Here is a 17,209-nt window from a genome sequence, read left to right on the forward strand (position 1 = left end):
GATCCCTAGATCTTGCATTACATGGAGTAGAAAGTCCAGATGATTCAATAGTAAATCTCTGGAAATAGCAGTTAGGTGCCAATCATTGAAATACAGGAAAACGTAGATCGCTAGTAGGCCAAGATGCACTGCTACCACTGCCACTACCCTTGGTGAACATCCGGGGAGCTGTGGTGAAACCAAAAGGCAGGACTGTAAATTGGTACCGATTGGCCCCCAGCTGGAAACAGAACAATCCCCTTGAATGCTTCTCTGTCTTCAGATGACAAGGAGGCATTCTGGGCAGGACTCTAAATTGGTACCGATTGGCCCCCAGCTGGAAACAGAACAATCCCCTTGAATGCTTCTCTGTCTTCAGATGACACGTAGGTATTCTGGGCAGGACTGTAAATTGGTACCGATTGGCCCCCAGCTGGAAACAGAACAATCCCCTTGAATGCTTCTCTGTCTTCAGATGACACGTAGGTATTCTGGGCAGGACTGTAAATTGGTACCGATTGGCCCCCAGCTGGAAACAGAACAATCCCCTTGAATGCTTCTCTGTCTTCAGATGACAAGGAGGCATTCTGGGATGTACGCAGCAGATCGAATCTAAGGCAAAATGGACTGAATTGGGACCAGCCACAAGTTTGTGCTTTTCCCAAATTGGTTTAAATGTTTGAGATCCAGAATGGGTCTTAGGTCCCTTGTTTTCTTGGGTACTAAAAACAACCTTGAGAAGGGCATGATTAGATGGAACTTCTTTTTATTGGAGGAAGGAAAAAGGTAATTGAATATCCTCTGGAAATTATGCTTAGCACCCAAGAATCTGTTATGTTTTGCCAGGCCTGTGGGTGCACGGATAAGCACCTCCCCGCCAATTGCCTGTAAAGTGCAGCAGTCAGGCAACCCTTCACGAGTGCTGATAGGGCTTCTTAGTAAAGGGACAGTGAAAGGGACAGGAGCTGTGCAATCTGCCTCTAGGACAATGCCCACTGTAACTGCCCAATTCCTATACCATGAGGAGATCTAGCCCCAGGGCTATCATGATAAGAACTCTATGACTTACAGAATCATATTTTCTTTCCAGCGCTTTGATTTTCACAACAGGTTCTTTGAGGGGCTGCAAAATGGATTCCCACTGCAGAGAAAATCTTACCATCTTGTTGACGCCTGATTAATGTGTCTTTTACCTTTGGTCCAAACAGAGTGGAGCCATCAAAAGAGGGGCACTGATGAAGGATGCCTTAAAGATTTCTGCAAAATCACACAGGTGCATTCAGACTTGCCAGTGCATGGCAATGCAGATGCCTGCTGCCCTAGCTATGCCATCAGATGCATTAGAAAGTAGTCATATGGCTACACTGGAAGTACACTGAAAGGTAGAAAGCTGGGAATCCACAGTCTTCTGAACATCTGCAAGCAGCCTATCAGAGAGAGACTTGAAAATATCTTTGGTTACATCTCACTGAAATCTAGTAACATGAGCCAAATAATTCAGTGCTCTAAATGCAAAAGTCTCTGAAGCGTATGCATGTTTCCCAAACTAGTCCGTAGCCCTAGACTTCCTGTTAAGCTGATGCACCTTTGCTCCAATGTTTCCTTTCCTTTGGTGCAGCCAATATGCTGTCCATTTTTCTTTGGATGGGGGTGGGGGATCAGTTCTAACACATCAGGAACCTTCCATGTCCATTGAGTCAATGAGGAGGTCAAATGGGTGGTACCACCCAGCATGATGCTGAGCTGAAACCAAGTGCTTCCAGGATCACAGACTTGTCTGACAAAAGATTATCAGTGAACCACCCCCCTCTCTGCATTATTAATTCAAGTCTCTCACCAAAAACTGACACCTTCCGAGGGGGATCGAGAGAACCTTTGCCTTCATCCAAGTTCATGTCTTTAGTGAAAGAATCTGTGGATGAGTCTATGTGCTTCCACTTGCATGTTTCTTGTGAAATGGTTCTGATGGGAGATTCAAAGGTTCCAAATCAGACTAGGAGTTAATGGAGCAGCCTGAGAAGGCTGTGGCACTGACTGTCTTGGTCTGATATGGTGATGGGAAGAAGTAGAAGCAGACTCATGCCAAGGTTTGGATGGAACCAAGCTGGATGAAAGCACCTATTCCCCTTCAAAAATCTTGAAGGCCGAAGACACCATTGCCTCTGTAGGAATCCCTCCTATCCTCAGAAAGAAGAGATACCTCAGAACCGATGGGCCTTGACCATGAAGCTGATCTCAGAGCTGAGCTATCGAGTGGCAACATCTGAGGGGGAAGGACACTTCCAGCACCTTTGGTGTTGACCCATCTCCTCATACTCAGCAAGGAAGCTTTGGCTCAGAATCTCTTCTGGATTCAAACATGTCAAAGTTGAAAGAGGAATGGATGTTGTCGGAAAAAATTCTGACAAAGGCCCTCCAAGACAGGTCGGCTCAAAGACAACTGGGCCCAAAGGATGGCCTGGAACTGGAGAAGGTAAAGGAGGGATGGCTGGACCTAGGCACAGTACATTTCCAGGGGGACCATGTTAAGAGGACCCAAAGATAGATTTGTGTTCTAATGAATTACTTCGGCCTGTCAACATCGTTTGGTTAGGTTTCTGGAAGAGCAGGTAGAAGACACAACCAAGGTTGGTCTCAAATACCTCCACATCATGAGTGCAATCTAGGACTCACTTTTTGGAGAGTAATGGAACCAAAAGGGCAAAGGACTGACCCGAGAAACAGTTTATGACCATTAAGGATATTTCTTTCCAAATAGCAACGTCTGATCCAAGGAACTTTTTCTCAACTTTTCAGGATCCAATTTATCCTTCTCCTTTTATCTTCTTTTTTTCCATTTTTTTCTTTCTGCTTGTCTTTAGGTCTCTTATCCTGCTTGTTGGTACAGAAGTGGACGCTGTAGTAATCACGGACCTTGTCCATGGAGGGAGCAGGCTCTTGCTACAGAAGTGGACGCTGCAGTAATCACGGAACTTGTCCATGGAGGGAGCAGGCTCTTGACAGTGAGCTTCTCCCTCCGAGTCTGGAGTGCCTGGCACTGAAAGAAGTACAAGCCTGACACTGTGTTCCCAGGTGGACAGCACCCCAACAATACCCGCATAAAGTATGTGGATCCTGTTCAGCTACATCTTTTATACTTGTGGCTGGCTGTCATTTTTTTCTCAGACTATCCAAAAAGTTTTCCTAACAACAAATGCACTCTATAATGCATCAAGAACAGATGAACTAGCAAGCATGTACACTATTCTAAAATCTATGCTAGTATCTATACTATACTCTACTAATATATATAAATCCAATAGAAAAATTACAGTTTAATATAACAATCTGTAAGTTACTATTACTTTTCAATCCTAACTGCCTATCCTGTTAAAAAAAAGTCTAAACTACTAGCCTACAAACACTTTAATCCTAAGTAACTACAGCGGAAAAAATCTCTCAGTAGTGGAAAGATTAAGAAACAACTGATCCCATCTGTAGGAAAGCCATCATAAGACAGAAGTCTTCATGTGTCAAACAAGATCTCAGGTACCAAGTTGGAGTAGAGGGGATTATGGGGTACGAGAGGAGTGTGCGACCTAGAACCAAGAAGCTTTAGAGTCAGTGCAGAGGTCAGATCTGATCAGATCCAACAACCCATGGTTGAATCTGATGAAAACAGACAACACTGGATCACTAGCTACAGCACAAGACTGCACTAGACTTTCACACAGATAAGATGGCAGTGCAGTCTAATATTTAGATGTAAAGAGTACACAACACAGATTTAACATGCCTATATACACAGTAGTGCAGTCAATGATGAAGCCCAGATACAGACTGGATGTTCAGTACTGCCAGTATAGAAGAAGAGCATCACATGGAGAGAGCAGTAGAGAGTTGGATAATGGTGAAGTGAGATAATTAAGGAGAGTGTGGGAGGGATGGTGCTACAGAGTAGGAGAACGAGATACAGGCAAGTGTATTATAAAGACAGTTCCTTTAACTGGAATCTAAGTAGGCACTCAACATTCAAGGTGGGTAGAAAGTTGATTTCCGAGCTAACTATGAAGAAAAAGTAGTATGGAAGATGAGCATTACATCATGAGGTATTACATTACACTAGAACAACAGAGTACTTGCAAACAGCTCTTCTACTAAGGGAGGTAAGTCCTCCTTGAACTTAGCACATGACGGTGCGTTTCTGAGTTCCAGACAGAAATAATCCCATAGTCTGGCTGCAAAGATGAAAACCTCAAGTGGTTGGAGACTGTCAGTTCACCTGTCTGAAAAAGCTAGTTGTGATCATATTGCATTTGTGGGATTCCTTCTGTTGGGTTGTTACATTAAGAGGATTGGGATTACGCATCTTGTGGCACGAGGTGTTTGCCAGATCTAAATTGGGAAATACTCTAAACAGCTTATAGTGTAGTCGCTTTACTGGTCAGAGGGCTCTGTAGTCAGTTTTCTGCTTTTTCATTCCTGGCATAAATTTGGCACATAACCCTGAATAAGTTGAATAAGTTCCGAACGTTGTTGGTTTCTTGGGAACATTTTTGGGCAACTCTTTATTAGCAGCTTTTAAACTTTTAAAGCTGTGTTTTTTCTCTGATGAGGTGGCACATTAGGTAACTTCTCTGATATGTTTGGTGGATGATGGGAAAATCGAATATAGTAGCCGATGGTAATCGACATCCTCCGAGTACAATGACAAAGGCCTAACAATTGCCTCTAGAGTACAGCAGTTGGAAAATCCCTCAGGAAAATCGATAAGGCTTCTCAATGAAGCCTTGGTTCTACAGGTCTCCTCTGCCTCACAGACATCTATTATTACAGATTTCCTCTCTGCCGCACGGAGATCTGTCTTCCTAGGAATACTGAGAAAAACTCTGGGATTTTCAGAGCCACATCTTTCTTCCCTCTTGCTACTTCCTGAAAAAAGTCCTTCTGGGAGGTAGAAAAAGTACAGTTGTGTACACTTACCATAAATGTAGATGTTTGAGTTTATTCACTGTTGCAGTCATTACATTTGGGTAATCTGCTGGCAGGTTGCCCTCAGTCGGCCTGATTAACAAAGTCTTGGGTCCTGCGTCGGTTGCTGTCCCTTCTTCCATGATGTCATGTCATTAGGGGTATAAAACATGCAGCAGACGCCATTTTCATCAGTTTTTCTTGCCCCAGATGTCAGGTGTCCCCCAAATGGGGAGCTATATATATATATATATATATATATATATATATATATATATATATATATATATATATATACATGCATGTAATTTAGAATACAAAAAATATACCTCCAAATAAAAGCAAACACACCAAAAAGGCTTTGAGCATAGCAAAAGAAAGAAGAGGTATATAGTAAGTGAAAAATAGGGGGCTGACGGGTGGGTAACCAGGACTGCAACAGTGAATACACTTAAACGTCTACATTTATGGTACGTGTACACAACTGTACTATGTTCTTCGTGCTTCACTGTTGCAGTCATTACATTTGGGTAGAATCCCAAAGCTATGGTTGGGAGGATGGAATTATACAGCATTAGGAGCAGCTATAAGGCCCTGCAGGACAGCAGTGGCAAAGCCTGCTCTGGATTTAGAAAAAGAGAGGTAAATGGTAATGTTTGGTGAATGTATGAACTGAGCTCCCAAGGTAGCAGCATCTAGAATGTCTGGTAGGAACCCCTCTGAAAAAAGCTGCAGAAGTAGATGCAGCCCTGGTGGAATGGGATCTGATCCCCTTGGGGACAGATTTACCATGGTGCATGTAGCAGAAACGAATATGATGGCTTATCCATTTTGAAATAGTCTGCTTTGAATTAGCCCTTCCCTCTGCCCCTGCAGCAAATGCCAGCAGTAATTGTTCAGATTTTCTTAAATATTTTGTCCTGTTTATTTAGAATCTTAGTTGTCTGTGCACATCCAATGAATGCAGAATCCGCTTGCCCTTGTTCCTTGGATTTGGGAAAAAGGTTGGCAGATGAATGGTCTGATTAAGAGCCACACTAGATACCATTTTAGGCATAAAGGATGGATTGGTCATGAGAGCCACCCTGTCCGGGTAAAAGACAATAAAAGGCTCCACTGCCATGAGAGCCTGTAGTTCAGAAATCCTTCTACCTGAAGTGACTGCTAAAAGAAAAGCTGTTTTCCAAGAGAGAAATTTTATGTCTGCAGTAGCAGCTGGTTCAAAAGGAGGTACGGTGAGCTTTTCCAACACAAAATTGACGTCCCATGCAGGAGTTGGTGCTCTCCTGGGAGGTCTCAAATTCTTGGCCCCTCTGAGGTACTACTTTAGCAAGGGATGAGAAAAGAGGGGAAGCTCTGGGTTGTAATGAGCTGAAATGGCAGACATGGATTTTTATGGAAAAAAAGGCTAGGCCCTTGTGAAGCATCTTAGTTAAATATTGCAGAATCCACTTTCCAAGCTTTTTGTGATGAATTATTGTGCAGAATTTGTCCAACTGATAGTTTTGGGGTGAGGCAAAACGATCTATCTCTGGGCTCCCCCATTTGCGTGTCAACATGCTGAAGATTTTGTAGATCCAGTTTCCATTTGTGTGGGTCCATAAATTTCTGCTTAGTTCATCTGCCAGAGTATTTTGCTTTCCTGGCAGGAATTGAGCTTGTAGATGTAGTTGGTAAGTCAATGCCATGTTCCACAAAGCCATGGGGAGTCTGAAAAGGGGGCAAAAATGGGTACCCCCCCTGCTTATGTACCACATGACTGTGGTGCTGTCCGTCTTTATCAGTAGTTGCCCTGGATGAAGGTAGTCCTTGAAGGCTGTCAGAGTATTCTGTACAGCTAGCATCTTTCTGGTTGATATGCAGGTGCATTTGATTTGGGTTCCATTTGCCCTGAATGCATCTCCCTGAAAGATGCGCCCCACCACCCAAGCATAATCTGATGCATCTGTAGTCAGGGTTTGGGTGGCAGGGGGTGGAATGAATGACAGTCCCTTGTTTTGGTGACAGGCCTCTGCCCACCACAGGAACTCTTGCTGCAGGCAAGGAATGATAGGAATCAGTTTCCAGGCTGTGACAATGTTGACTCTATAAGCTTTTTAGGTACCACTGAAGTTTCCTCATATGCAGTCTTGCATATGGAATTAGTAGAATACAGGAAGCCATGAACCCCAAGGCCTGCAGAATTTGTCTTGCAAATAGCTGGGTTTTTGTGGCCACTTGTTTGAAGTAAGTCATCAATTGTATTTGTTTTTCTGGCATGAGGTAAGTCATCTGGGCAGTTGTATTCAAGCTTGCACCCAGGAATGCACCCAGAAAAGACAAATCATGGTGTCCAATTCTGGACTTATCCATTCTAAATACATTTCTGGACATTCCAAAATTCAAGATGCTGACTCTACAACAGTGAGAGGGTACCAGTTGTGATTTCTTTTCATTTGTGTTGTACCCTAGGCAAGTTAGAAGCCTTTTTACAAATGCCAGATGCTGTAAGAAGTGTGTCCTTGTTTTCTGCCTGAATAGGCAATCGTCCAGGTAAGGATACATTTGAATGTTTCTTTGTCTGCAAAATGCAATTACTAGTGCCAGGCTCTTTGTGAAGACCCTGGGTGCAGTAGATAAGCCAAAGGACAGTGCAGAGAACTGGTAATGCAAATGGCCTGCTTTGAAGCGGAAGTATCTTCTGCAACATTCCCTGATTGGGACATGCAGGTAAGCCTCTTTTAAGTCTAGAGCTACCAACCAGGCATCCTTGCCTAGCATAGGCAGTAACTGTTGTAGAGTCAGCATCTTGAATTTTGGAATGTCCAGGAATGTATTTAGAATGGATAAGTCCAGAACTGGACACCATGATTTGTCTTTTCTGGGTACCAAGAAAAGTCTTGAATAAAAACCTTGTCCCTTTTCCTTTTCTGGTACTGGTTGAATAGCCCCCATATTCATGAAGGACATAACTTGTTTCTGGGACTCTGCCCACTGATTTGGAGGCAGATCTGGCCAATCGTTTGGGATTGGCAATGTCTGGAAATGAAATCTGTATCCCTGGGATACTACATTTAAAACCCACTTGTCCTGGGTAATTAGATGACAATTTTGTGCATGAAGTGCCAGTTTTCCCCCCAAAGGGGCATAAGTGCTTGGAGATGGCAGAGGAAAGTCATTGAGACTGTTTACCGTAGGGAGGTGCCTTGTAACTTCCAGATTTGGAGGTGGAGGCACCCCACTGTTTTGTTCTTTAAGTTCCTTGTGACTGAAACATGGAGCCTTTGGAGTGTCTGGGTTTGACCTGAGCGGCTATGGTGGGTACTGGAAAGGAACAATTCTTAGTAGGCCAGTGCCTACTGAACCTGGGTGGCTGCACTTGAAGGAAATCTTTTACAGTTTGCATAGATTTAGCTTTATCTTCCATCTTTTTCAAAACTTCTTCTGCCTTATTACCAAATAGACTGTCCTGTTGTAAAGGAGCATCCAACAATTTTGCTTTAACATGATCAGGCAGATTTTGCTCCTTGAGCCAAGCATGCCTTCTTATCACAGATCCAGTTACAGCGGCCCTGCAAGAGGCCTCCAAGGAATCAAAACCACATTGCAAAGTATGTTTTCTAACTTGTTCAGCTAAATGTAATAAATCCTGTAAATCTTTATTTTCCACACAGAAATTAACATCATTTTCTGTTTAAGTAAGCCCATGACATGCTGCTGCTATTTAAGCATATGAAATTGACAGTTTAAAGCCCTGATAGCCAAGGTTGCAGACGTGTAAACCTTCTTACCCCATCTACCCAGCGCCCTGGAGTCTCTATCAGAAGGGGTAGGATTTCTAGCAGTACAGGCCTTAACGCCCTTGGGACCCTGAGAAATGGTTTCAGGGTCAGCAGTAGGGTTTTTAAAAAGGAATTTGTGGGAGTCAGGAACCCTGTAATATCTGTCTGGCTTACTAGGAGCTGGAGGCAGGGAATCAGGAGCCATGCTAGATTCTGAGAAAACATCATCAACAATGTCTAGAACAGGAGGTATATTTTTATTTTTTATTTTACATTTGTTGACCGGGAAAGTCCGACTGGATGCATGTCCATTTTCAGCGGAGGCTAGGGGAGAAAAGCTCCAAGGGTAAACAGATACAGCATTACATAATACCAGCACTACATATTACAAACAGACTATTTACACAGATTACATAAGTAAGCAAGTTAAACAAGTTCCACAGGTTATAGTTGATCCCGAGTGTAAATCAGGATTAAATTAAATTACACAGTAAACTGCTTAACAGATTTTTACACATTCTAGAGAGAGTTAGCCAGGCTTGATACACTGACATAGCCAGTTATGTGAGAAATGTTTGAGTCTAGTTTTAAACTGACCTAAGGTGGAAAGTAAGGTAATATCAGCTGGATGAGAGTTCCAGGATCTACTTACAGAGTTTGCAGACAGTCACCAACTGTGTTATTAATTTTGCTAGTCTGAATTAGTAGTTTGTTAGAGGACTGAAGCGGTCTAGGATTGTTATAGTGCGTGATAATATTCAAGTGCAGGAGTATTGCCCGGAATATAGAGTACTTTATAGGCCATAATCAGTTGGTTATACTGGATTAGGCTGGGTAGTTCAAGCCACTCAAGGTGATTTAGATTGATGCAACAATGTGTCCTAAAATGCAGACCAGTGGCAAACCTGGCAATGTGGTTGTAGCAAATTGACAGTTTGTTAAGGAGAGTCTTGTTTAAATTCGAGAGTAGAGGGGATGCATACAGAAGGGTTGAAAGAAGGTGAGAGCGAGCTATGGCAATTTTAGCTGGAGGGGTTAGGAAGGCTTTTATTCTGTAAAGTGACCCTAGTTTTTTATTAATGGTTTTCATAGTTTGGTTAACATGTAGGTCAAATTTTAGATTATTATCTATGATGACACCTAATAGTTTTGAAGAGGGGTCAGGGGAGATTATTATGCCATCATTTGAATTTATGGTAAAGGCGAAAGCGATAGACCTACGTGTTGGTGAAAATAACAGCATTTTATTTTTTTGGGATTTAGGATCGGACGACATTCAGGAAGCCAATTTTCTATTGTATTAAAGGTGGTCTGTGTAGCTGACCATAACTCTATTGGAGATGTGGCTGAGCAAATCAGAGTAGAGTCATCAGCATATTGGATACAGCTGACTTTTGGGATGATAGTATAAAGGTCGTTAATGAAGATGGAGAATAGCAAGGGCCTAGTATAGAGCCTTGTGGTACTCCAAGGGTGTTAGGTAGAAGGTTAGAGAGTTTGTTCTGCCAGAGGACAGCCTGCTGTCGACCATTCAGGTAGGAGTGAAACCATTGAAGGGCTCTAGTATCTAGACAGAATGTTTGCAGTGTGTGGATTAAAAGTTGGTGATCAACCATATCAAATGCCTTGGAAGGATCCAAGAAGAGGGTTGAGGATATATAATTATTATTGCGATTATGGTTTATGGTGTTGGTAAAGACTAGGAGGGCTGAAGTAGTGCTGTGATGAGGACGGAAGCCATGCTGAGTGCCTGCCATAAGGTGATTCTGGATTAGGTGGTGCATGAGTTATCTATGAATGCATTTTTCCATAATCTTTGCAAGTGGAGAGAGTATAGCTATTGGCCTATAATTGGAGAATTCAGTAGAGCTGCCTCCTTTGTGAAGTGGGATTACATAGGATATTTTCCAGATGGTGGGAATTTTAGCTTCTACTATGGTTCGATTGATTAGCATTGAGACGGGGTAAGCAACAGCATCAGCTGATTTTTGTAGGTACTCGGCAGGGAGTTGATCAGCAGAAAGTGTAGTGGGTTTTAATTTTTTGATTAAGGTACGGATAAGTGAAGTGGCGACTGGCTGGAAGTTGAATGCGTGTAGGTTTCTAGGGGTGCTACTTTCAGGACCAGGGGAGCTAGGAGGTAGTTGGCTAGCTAGGGCTTGAATTGTCTCAGTAAAGAATCGGTTAAAATTGTCAGAAACATCTTCAGGGATTTTATCAATAGTAGCAGCAGAGATTGGGGTTGAAGTTTGTCCAGGATGTAGTAGATTATTTAAACCTGCCCAAAACTTCTGAGGGTTATTTTGATTTACTGTCTGTAAATTACAGTAGTATTGTTTTTTTGTCTTGCAAAATGGATTTTTTTTGTTTCGTTCCTGGATTGCCTGTATTTAATGTGACCTTGGGGGTCTTTACAAGAACGCCATAAAGCCCACGCTTTGTTTCTAAGTGTAATTTTGAGCCAAAGGCCTGTGCTGAGGAAGAAGGAGGAAATCCCTAAGCCTCTATTTAGAGTCTGAAAAATCCTGACTCTCCCAGTGAAAATGTTCCCTTACGGTATGCAAAGTTTCTCCAAAAGAAAAATCCTCAGGAGGAGAAGCAGGAGGGACTGCGGTGGTGGTGCTGCGGTAGCATTGTCACCTCACAGATGGACGTTGTCCTGTTCGATTCTCAGCTAGAGCGTCTTCTGTGTGCAGACATGCGTGAATGGGCGTACCTTCGTTGAAGGTTGTGAGTCAAGGCTGGCAACTCGGCACGTAGAAATCTACTGCCAATCATTAGCGGACAGGAGTTCCGCTGTGGTGACCCCTAACCGGGAAAAGCCGAAAGACACAAAGAGAAGCAGGAGGGATGGATTCTTCTGCATCAGAGTCCTCATAAGGTGGAATAGATAATTCCTGATCGGAAGAGGAATCAGAAGAAATAGAAACCTGATCTGATGATTCATAATCAGTGCCTTGCCTAGGCCTCTTAGTAGGAGGGGGATGGGAACCCCTGATCGAGGTAATTAAATCCTCAGCCATTTTGATCATTTGTTTTTTAGGCATAGGGGCCTGTGCACGTGGCCCAAGCGTCGGTTTTTTAGACATAGAAGTTGATTTTGGCCTAGGTTTTGAAGATGGAGTCAGTTTAATATACAAATCTTTAGGCCTGAAAACACCCTCAGAAGCCGGTGCCTGCTCAGCAGCTCTGGACCCATCTAAGGTAGAGACATCAGCGGGTTCAAGACTTAAAGCATCTTGCGTCATATCGGACTCCGAATGGGTCTCAGTAGAGGCCTGCGAATCAAAAGTAGCGGGCATCAGAGGCTGCGAAAGTGCCTCACTGACTGGCTTAGGAGAAGCTTTGTCGTCGGTTTTGGACCTTGACTGTCTGTCTCTGTTTTGTGTTTTTTGTGTATTCCGGTAGTCAGATTGCTAACCGACAACATTTCTGGATAGTTAAATCTTGAGCCGAAATATTCAGATGCAAAAATATACCGAAGCTTAAAAGTGCGTTGATTAAATGTAGCACAAAACCGACAGCAAGGTATGTTGTGGTCAGGGCCTAGGCAAGGAATACAGTACAAATGAAAATCCTTATGAGGTATTTGCTTCCCACAAGTAATACACTTATTACATTTTACTGACATCGGCAAGGAGCAAGAAAAAGTTTCCCCAATGGGGTACTTAGCTTTAGGTTGAAGACTTTGGTTCTGAAACTCGAAAACGAAAATTTCAGGAGTCGGCCGACTGGCACTTGCGAACTGCTTCTGCTTCGGGCACTGTGCGGCAAGAAAGACTGATGAAAATGGCGTCGGCTGCATGTTTTATACCCCTGACAACCTGACGTCATGGAAGGGACAGCAACCGACGCAGGATCCAAAACTTTGTTAATCAGGCTGACTGAGTGCAACCTGCCAGCAGATTACCCAAATGTAATGACTGCAACAGTGAAACACGAAGAACATCCTTATTCCTGCTGAAGACAGTTTACCCATCCTGTTCATTCCCAGAAAGGGTTTCTTTAATCTTGGGGCCAAAAAGGGTCAAACCATGAAAGGCAGCATTGATGAAAGGCGATTTAAAGAGCAGTGCATCCAGACATACCTTTTAACAGTAATGCCTGAATCCACAGCTCTAGAAGCACCCTCTATCACGTGAGAGATCAAACGCATGGAGGCATTTTAGATGGACTGGAAGGCAGTCATTTGCAAACACATGTTTTTCTTGTCCTCCACAGACAAGGATCCAGCAAGAAACTTAGAAATATCTTTAGTCAAATCCCTCTGGACTCTTGTAAGGTGTGTGTGCGCCAAACAGTTCAGTGCCCAGAGAGCAATACTTGCTGAAGCACAGACTTCCCATATCTGTACAAAGCCCTGGACTCCTCCTTAGGGGGATGGACATTTGAACTGTCTTTGGCAACTTCCTTTATAGTGTCTGCCACCACTACCACATCAACCATTTGCTTCAATGTGCACTTTTTTTCGGTGCTGCTATATATTAATCAGTTTTCTTGGGAACTGGATCTTCCACATCATGATCCTTCATATGCCCTGAGAGAGATGAGAGAGATAAGAGAGATGAGAGTGACAGTTTCCTCTGTTGTGCTGGTACAAATGTCTCAAGGAACATAGACTCTCTTTGGAAGGCCATGCACCCTTCTGCCTCAAAATCTCGAGTCTCTTCAAATAAGACGTCCTCAAGGGGTGATCTGCGGGACCCCTCCCCTTCATCGAAATCCTTGTCTTCTGTTAGTGACTCCTGTGGGGAGTTGATGCCTCCCCTTTTACACTCATGCTTCCCTGGGGGAAGGGGGTGGATCCAAGAAAGACTCAGAAGTGTGACAGAGATGCTGGATGAGGACGGCCTCAAGGCTAGTTCAGACTGGCTGTCCCAATGGGGCGTAATGAGCAGGCTCAGGACCCAGAGCAGAAGGAAGAGGGCCCAAGGGGGCAGGGATGTCCTGTCTCTTAACAGGATAATGGTCTCTCCATTGCCTCAAAGGCAGAAGCAAAGGGAGATCCCAAACCAACCCAGTCAGAGTTGAAAAAACCTGGCCAGGGTGGTCCACAAAATCCACCTAATCATGTCTTGATGCAGCGGTGGGAGACAAGTTATCCAATACTGAAGCTCTGAGAAGTAGGAATGGCTCCAAGACTGTCAGAGTCAATCCCCTACCCACTGATCTAGCACCAGAGATCCCTCCAGCTCTCACAGCACTGGCACAAGTTGGATCAGAGAGGATGCCGAGTCAGTGAAGACTATAACTTTGGATTCAGTGAAGACAATCCCAGAAATCTCAGGCATGATACCACCAAAACACAGGGATGGATCAAATTACAGAAGTTAAAGGGGTCTGGGACTGTCCAAAACTCATGATCCTGATGGCAGACAGAGCTGGAAGGGCTAGCAACTGAATATGGGTCCTGAGGAACTTCCTCATCATTCTGTCCATATATGTTTTGCAGACAGTAGTCTGGCAGACCAGCAGGAAGGTGATGACGGTAGGTGACCACTATCATACTGGACCTCAAACTTAAAAATATGGGAGAACGTTGCACCCCCCCCCCCCCAATGTCACATCCTCCCTGGTAGGGTCTGACCATTATGCTGTCTCCTTCAAAATCAAAATCAGCTCTAATGAACCCAGCAACAGTCAGGAACTATTCCAAGACAAATTACCGTCTATTAATTTATTTATTTTTATTTATTTTACATTTGTTGACCACACGCAGTGGTGGTGCTGCAGTAGCGTTGTTGCCTCACAGTAAGACGCTGTCCGGTTCGATTCTCAGCTAGAGTGTCTTCTACGTGGAGACATGCGTGAATGGGCGTACCTTCGTTGAAGGTTGTGCGTCAGGCCTGGCAAGCCGGTACATAAAAAATCAACTGCCAATCATTAGCGGACCAGAGTTCCGCTGTGGTGACCCCTAACCGGGAAAAGCCGAAAGACACAAATTTTACATTTGTTGACCGGGAAATTCCGACTGGATATATGTCCATTTTCAGCAGAGGCCCAGGGAGAGAAGCTCCAAATACAATAAAGAAATTTTGTAAACATACTTAAAAAGGATTTTTGACTATTAAGACTCAACTTAAACTTTAAACAATACTTAGTATACATATTCTTCGCAAGTACATGTAAACTATTAAGCAATAGTTTGTCAAAATGCAATGTCCCCCACCCTCAAACCCACAACAGCCTATGCAGAATTGTTCACAGAAACTCTGTGCAGCCATGTTAATGGCTGAACAGAAGCTGCTGTACCTACCTGAAGTAAACCCATAACTAAATCTGAAAATAAACCACCCTGGTAGCATCCCAAATTAAGCAAGGTATAGAATAAAAGAAAAAAATCATGGCAAAAATCGAGAAGCCTAACTCCCATAAAGATAAGACTTTGCTCATCAAATTAAACAGGCAACTATGTTGGCTAACTGTGTCAAAGCCAACTTTAAAGTTAAGACAGCCCCCAGGCAAAAAACTAACCATATGGCCTTCTCCAGCTATGTTGGAAACTTGAAGGGAAGCACAAAGCAGTGTTCTGAATTGATGGTTAATGATACCAGATTCACTGAGCCTGTTTGACTAAGTCAGTTCCAATATTACCCTCCAATCATCCTCAGCCACCCACCAAAAAGTACCTTTAAAAGTAACCCCTCCAAACATATCAAGAAAGCATGTCCTAGCTGCGATCACTATAGCTAAGAACACAGCCTTATTGGGCCCCCAATAACATCATGAGATATCTCCTGAAAAGTCTAAAATACAACTTAGCTGGGCCACTGTAATCACTACTTAATTATAACTGCAAAACTGGCTTTGTGCCATGAGAATGGAGGACTGCAACAGCCATCCCCATTCATAAGGCTGGATCATCAACAGATCTAGGAAACTACAAATCCATTAGTTTGTTAATCTTATCTGCAAAGCCATGGAAAGAATTATCATGGATATGATCAACAAAGACAAAGGAGATAACCAGACACTGGATCCCTCCCAGTTTGGTTTAGTCAAAGTAGGGTCATGCCTACTGATCCTAGTGAATGTCCTTGAAAAGCTCACTAAGGCAATGGACGAGGGTAAAGGGGTGGACACTGCCTTCTTTGATCTGGCAAATGTATACGATACAATAACCCACGGGCACTGCTAACAAACGTATGAAATTAGGCATAAACCCCTTTATAATGCACTGGATAGCCATCTGGTTCACAGATAAGACCCAGGAGGTTAAGAGTCAGTGAGGCCACCCCCACAGAGAGGCCAGTCACCGGTGGAATCCATCAGGGCTCTTTGCTGGGTCCAGTCCACTTTGGCATCTATTTCTCGGAGATCAAAGCCAGAGTCAAAGCCCTCTAGCTGAACAAGTCTGCAAGTGATTACATGCTGGGAGTAATCACAGAATCCCAGCAAGATGAAAACACCCTACAGGAAGGTCCAAAACAGACAAACTAGTGCCAAAGTCAGGGCTTAAAACCCAATGTCAAGAAATGCATTACAGTACCTGTTGAAGATGGCCACCTTGGGGAACTACTCCATCAAGAAAACTAGTTAGAAATTCTGTGAACTCATGCAGACAGTAACCTAGCCTACGGCCAACATGTGATCAAGGTAGTAAGCAAGTCCTCCTATGTTGGTCAACGTATAGGTAAGGGCATGGCATCTAGGCCCAGGGAAGTCATACATCTGTACTCATCACTCATCAGATCCATCATTAAGAGTATAATGTCCCCTTCGGCATGTATCTGATCAGACACTATAGCAACTGGAATGTCCACAAAGACTTGTTACAAAAAGGATACAGAGCATAAAGAAAAATCTCCTATTTCTGATCGTCTCAAATCCCTAGGTCTAAACTCAGTGTCATACTGACTACTGGAAGGCAACGTACGCCTGAAGTACAGTGTATCCCTGGACCCCACACTGATGAACGATTTGCACATCCACAAAACAAACAACATCAAAGGTGCTAGCACCAAAGACTTGAATTTTACTTCTGACAAACAGGAGATGTTGAAAAGACAGACATGCATCTCAGAAAATTCCCATTCGCTGGAACAGGGTTCCTCATCCAAGTGAAGCAAAGTCCCTCCCTTTACCATATTCTAGCATAACTTCGACCAATGGATGGGAAATTGTAAATTCACTGCTGGTTTGCTGCCTATGACCCTGATGGACAAAGGTAGTCAGTAATTCATGTCAAAGACAAAAGTCACCTCTATAAAAATGTTTATACATAAAACTTGTGGGTCACATTCTGGTTGCATGGTTAGGCTGAGAAGTTGCAGGTCTGATTTTTTTTACTAAGGAGGCATTTGGCTCGACACAGAGGGGCACAGTTGTGTACAACATAAATCTGTAGATTCTGAGGATTTTAATGAATGCACAGCAAGCGAAGGAAGGGCATCTGTGCCGGAAGGATGTTTTCCCCTTTTGTTCTTGCTTCAGAGGTGAGGAATTCAGTAAAATAGTGGCTTCCACCAAATGTTGAGGTGATTTCAAAATATCTTCTTTTTTCTTACGTAGGCAAACGT

At 43.4% G+C, this 17,209-nt stretch overlaps 1 protein-coding gene across 1 annotated transcript in view; it reads right to left on the bottom strand.

The window, feature by feature from the left end:
* Positions 1-17,209, bottom strand: part of HDGFL2 (HDGF like 2) — a 2,035,019-nt gene that overhangs the window by 1,003,433 nt on the left and 1,014,377 nt on the right. The gene's annotated exons all lie outside the window — the stretch shown is intronic.

The sequence above is a fragment of the Protopterus annectens genome, chromosome 13.part0 (assembly GCF_019279795.1).
Source record: "Protopterus annectens isolate FY-2018-M chromosome 13.part0, PAN1.0, whole genome shotgun sequence".
NCBI classification, from domain to species: Eukaryota; Metazoa; Chordata; order Ceratodontiformes; family Protopteridae; genus Protopterus; species Protopterus annectens.